Raw genomic sequence first — 6,122 nt, forward strand, 5'->3', positions numbered from 1 at the left:
TACCAATGTGAGTATGAGAATGGGAGAGGGAGAGAGAAGAAGAAGTGACCAAGCAACATCACTCTACACAGTCACAACACAATCGAAACAAGAAACCATCAACACAAGAGCACAAAAACTAGATTCGATTATGATAATGAGATTATGGGTGTTCTCATGAGTTAAAATGACTTATATACAAGCCTCATATTTACAATGTCCCATATATATGTAGAAAATGAAAAAACCAGGATATGTGCACATCCTATTGCACGTGTTGGTAAGGGTGACACTGTCTATGCAGGATGGCAAAATCAAGTACCTGGTTGATGTACTTCATGTTTCAACCTTTATAAAGAACCTGGTTTCTATTAGACACATGGTTAAATAGGGTTAGCACACGTGAGGTTTAACCCTGATGGTGGGTATTATGTAAAAGATTTCAATAACTAGTATCGCGTGGTTACAAAGGGTAACATAATTAGCAAAATGTTTACATTGGATGTAAACATGCCCGAAGTAAAGGGTTCAATGTTTACACATGGTATATGTGTGATTGCAAACATTGACATTTGGCATAAACCTATATGTGTGATTGCAAACATTGACATTTGGCATAAATCTATATGCAGGCCCAAAGGTTGCATACACTATGAGAAGAGTGGGTCTCATTGTACCAATTATTACTACCTTAAAGACTTCTAAGGATATACCTACTCATGTCCTTTGAGGATTTTATTATCAAACAATCTGTATTAGCTCCAAATTCTGAGGAAAATTCTTATCATTTGTAATTATTACGATATTAAAGTATATTATTACCCAATAATAATTAGTATATTAAAGTATAATGCTAAATAATCATAATTCTTACCCAATAATTATCAGGATATTAAATAATCATAATTCTTACCCAATAATTATCAAGGCAAAAACCATAGCAGATGAATCCTAAATATGCAGCAATTGTAAGGAGGATATTGATAAACTCATTGCTGTGCGGACTTCATCTATGAGATAGAACATACGGATTGGTTATCACCAATCGTGATAGTGCCAAAGAAGAATGGGAAACTTAGGGTCTGTGTCGATCTCAAAAAGGTCAATGCTGCTACTAGGAAGGACCATTACCCATTGCCTTATACGGAACACGTTTTGGAGAGAGTAGCTGGTGAAGAAGCTTAGAGCTTCTTAGATGAATTTTCAGGTTACAATCAGGTGTCTATAGTGCCCGAAGACCAGCATAAAATGACCTTTAGTACAATGTGGAGGATGTTTGCTTATAAAGTCATGCCTTTCGGTCTCACTAATGGCCTAGCAATGTTCCAACGATTAATGTGCATAGCCTTCAAAGACTACTTGCAAAAGTGGTTAGAGGTATTCATTGATGATCTGTGTGCACACTCCCGATGGTCAGACCATTTGGCTTGCTTTTTGAGAAATGTATTTGAGTGATGTCGATTGTATCGTATATCCTTAAACCCTTTAAAATGTCAATTTTGGGTCAAACATGGTGTGATATTGAGACATATTGTCTTTAAGAATGGTATCTCCACTAACAAAGGCAAAGTCAAATTGATCTTAGAATTTCCCCCGCCCACTAATTACAAAGGCGTATAGAGATTTATGGGCCACGTTGGGTATTATCACTGCTTTATAATATTTTATGCTGAAATTGCCAAACCATTATATAAGCTACTAATTGTCTTTGAATGGATTGAAGAATGCCAAGAAGCATATGATAGATTGAAGCAAGCCCTGGCCAGTGCACCAATTGTGAGACCACTTAACTAGGATCTTATATTTCATGTATACATCGATGCGTCAAACTTTGCTATAGGATGCATATTGGCATAGCCTTGTCAGTTCAAACTGGACTACCCAATCTGCTTTTCTCTCCAATTGAATGATGCAGAGGTGAATTATACCACCACAGAATGGAAGGGTTTGGCCATGGTTTATGCTGTCAAGAAGTATCGACATTACCTATTGGCCAACAAGTTTATATTCTTTGTGGATCATCAGGCCTTATTATACTTGGTAAATAAGTTTTGCACCATGGGAAGAATCACATGCTGGTTATTATTACTATTGGAATTCGACTTCATGGTCACTGTAAGAAAGGGAACATAGCATGTGTTGGCTGACCATACGTCGAGAATTCCAAATGGGAAACCGGCAAACAACTGGTGTTGATGATGATCTCCCAGATGCTTGTTTGTTCAAACTAGACATGGTGCCTGAATGGAGTGAAGAAATATCAGATTATCTAGCTTATGGTTTTCCTCAAGAACGACCCTTGAACAAAGATAAAATGCACCGGCTTATTAAGTTGAATGCACCTTATCAATTAATTGCTGGAGAACTATACAAGTAAGGTAAGGATAATGTCTTAAGGAGATGTGTGCGGGAAGATGAATTTGTCACAATATTAGATGAAGCACACTCAAGAATAGCTGGAGGACACTTCGCTGGGGAAATTATAGCTTGTAAGGTGCTTTAAGTGGGACTATGGTGGCCTATATTATTCGAGGATGCCTTGGAATTTGTAAAAAGATGTAAAGAGTGTCAACGATTTGCTATTCTATAACAAAGAGGTAGGATGCCACTTACCCATGTTGTTGTAAAAGAAAACCTTTTGAGAAATGGAGAATTGATTTTGTTGGACCTATTAGTCTAGTTGTGCATCCATCTCACAAGCCCGATATATGATCGTCTCGCCACAGACTATTTCACAAAATGGGCAAAGGTCAGAGCCTCTAAGCGAGTTGATGCACAAACAACGGCTAAGTTCTTATATGAACAAATCATTTCGAGATTCGGCTACCCATTAGAATAAGTCAGTGATCGCGGTTCACACTTTATTAATGAGGTGATCGATCACTTACTTTTTGCTAGATTCCTTGTAGTCCACAGGAAGTCATCCCCTTATTATCCACATGCGAATGGTCAAGTAGAGAGTACAAATAAGATTTTGTATACTATCTTGACAAAAACATTAAAAGCAAGTCACATAGATTGGGAACATAAGCTATCTGCAGCTTTATGGGTGTTTCGAGCATCGTATAAGGTAGGGATGGGATATAGTCCCTTCCGTCTAGCTTATGGTGTTGAGGCGGTAATGCTTATGGAGTACGTAGTTCCAAGCTTGCGAATTGCGGTGCAAGAATGATTGATTAAGAATGTATTAGCCAAAAGGTTAGTTGACTTAGAGAAACTTGATGAAACTCGACTAATTGCATCACATGGTTTTATGGTCAAAAAATTATGAAGAAAGCGTTATTTTGACAATAACTTGAAACAAAAGGAACTAGAAACGGGGGACCTCGTCCTCATATATGGTGTGGGAAGCACAAAAAAAAAACTCAAATACAGAGGATTAGGACCTTTTCGAGTGTTGAAATCACACCTCAAGGGTTAGGACCTTTTCGAGTGTTGAAATCACACCTCAAGGGTCAGCTAGAATTGAAACAATTGAGGGTATACAAATGGAGGGTTACATCAATAGAAGCAAGCTTAAAAAATATTATGGACCACTCACGCAAGAGATGCTCATGCAAGAGCATCTTTTAAAATAACAGAAGGTGCTAGCCTAAGAAAAAATTAAGCAAACTTAGGAAGAAGCTAAGGCAAGAGAGGCCAAAGCCAAACATATACTCCAAAAGAGAGTATTGCATGTGAACATGGCTTCACTAACCCTCCTTGATGAGGATGACCTGGACATTAAGCCAGCACGGCTTAGGGTGAAAATCTCTATGAGTAAAAGTCATGCAAGGAGCATTGCATTAATAGATACGGGATCAAGTCATAATCTGATCTCTTATGAGACATGGGTAGCTCTAAATAAACCACACCTTGAGGCTACCAATGCACAAGTATGAAGTGTGCACTTGTTAACTACCAAAACTGAGGGATCTCTAAGTGTTAATATTTCCATTAGAAATAATCCCTTGGTTGGAAAAGTGTTTGTTATGCCTGCAGGATTGATGGAGGAAGAAATGATCCTTGGACGATCTTGGATTTGCACCAATAATTGTAATATCCAGTGGGAAAAGAGGACAGCACAACTGGGCGAGGGCGACAATGTCATTCCTGTGCCCTTATAAAGCCCAATAAACAAGGGGAAGCAGGCTATGATTGATGGTATGGAAACACCAAGGGCGGTAAAAGCAGCTCACGTACCAAAGAAGACATCAACCCCACAATCCATACACAAAAAACATCCAAAATCACTAGGTACTCAGCTGTGGGTGCCTAAGGATCAACTCCGAATCCAGCTGTGGGTGCCTAAGGATCAACTCCGAATCCAGCTATAAAGTGATGAAAAAGGAGTAATTAAGGAAGAAAAAAAGTTCAAATACAGATAAGGAACAGAGATGGCCTTCAAATGTTAGCAGTGTTCCAAACGAAGCCGCAATCCACAAGGCACTCATAAGCAATGGATTCGAAGGGATATTACCACGGCAATCCAACAATATGGGTGTCAAAATCCCACCCAAAGTTCATTGCTGCAAATACCTTCAAAAACATAGGAAGGGACAGTAAGAGCAACCAAAGCCAATTCCTAGCTAAAACAAATGCTAGGAAAGCACAAACATTGGTGTGGAGAAAAAAGACAATTCAACAATATGAACCGAAGATAGCACTCCCACTAAAATATTGGTGTGGAGAAAAAAGACAATTCAACAATATGAACCGAAGATAGCACTCCCACTAAAATAAAAGAGCTGGGCAATGTTATTGAGAAGAAAAAAGAAAAGGTGTAACCAATGGAGATAGAGACAAATCCTAATCAACAAGATTCAGTAGAGGCACTCTTCAGTTGGATGGAAGGAAAGATCAAGCACTCTCACGGAGTTAAAACGATTCCAACAACAAATGCCCAGAAGTGCCAAAGTACTATCTTGGTTTCCATAGCAATAAACAAAAAGAAAGTACAAAGATATCCATTATTCAAAAGTGGATACAAGGTAAAATGGTTTAAAATGAAACATGATCATTCACTTCATTCAACCAACTTTTGATTGCATAAGCAAGTGTTTGAATACGAAAGGAATATAGGGTATCAACCTTGCACGCACTCTATACAAAATAGTTCTGGTTCTAAATGGTTCACGTCATGAACCGCCTTACTACTTCACAGAGTGAAACTGTCACCTTTCCTTCGACCAATCATGGAATGCCACATGGCATACTTCATTAAGATAGCCACCCCCGTCTGATAAACGTGCTATAAAATATTTTTTTTCCTTTTTTGTGTATTTCGCGTTTGCGATTCTTCATCGTGTGTCATCACCAAGCATTGCATCTCCCCCCTCTCGATTTCCAATTGATCATTTGCCTACATAATCGGCATCTTCGAGTTAAGGTGGGAACGTTTGTGATTCTTCATCGTGTGTCATCACCAAGCATTGCATCTCCCCCCTCTCGATTTCCAAATGATCATTTGCCTACATAATCGGCATCTTCGAGTTAAGGTGGGAACTTGTGCCTTGCCTTTGTGTCTTTTTTCGTTTTTTCATTTCTTTCCTTCTTTTACATAATCAAATTGCATGTTATGATTAATTATTGCAAAAAACCTAAACTGCGATTGCTGCATGTGCATGTTTGATCCCTTGTTCTACACTTAAGACATAAACCTGCACTCCCACGGTTCTAACCGTTTCACAAAACCCTGCAATCACAATTTAACTCATCAAAAAATACAGAAAATCTGGGTACGTACCCTACCATCTCACAGGTTTCGTTCCCCCTCACTCTCATGGTTTTAACCGTTTCACGGGTTTTGTACCCTGCCATCTCACGGTGCATAAACCTGCACTCTTACGGCTTTAACAGTTTCACGAGTTTCGTACCCTGCCATCTCACGGTGTATAGACCTGCACTCTCACGGTTTTAACCATTTCATGGATTGTGATTGCTGCTTGTGCGTGTTTGATTCCTTGCTCCACACTCAAGACATAAACCTACACTCACCATTTAAATCTCAAAAAATGATAAAAAAAAATACAACAAAACTAGGTGCGTGCACCTTCTATCTCACGAGTTTCATACCCTGCTATCTCACAGTTTTAATTGTTTCATGGTTTCAACCCATCTCAGGGATTAACTGCTCCACAGTTTTAATTGTTTCATGGTTTTAA

Source organism: Cibotium barometz, chromosome 6 (genome assembly GCF_041138505.1).
Source record: "Cibotium barometz isolate CiBa-2024 chromosome 6, ASM4113850v1, whole genome shotgun sequence".
NCBI lineage: Eukaryota > Viridiplantae > Streptophyta > Polypodiopsida > Cyatheales > Cibotiaceae > Cibotium > Cibotium barometz.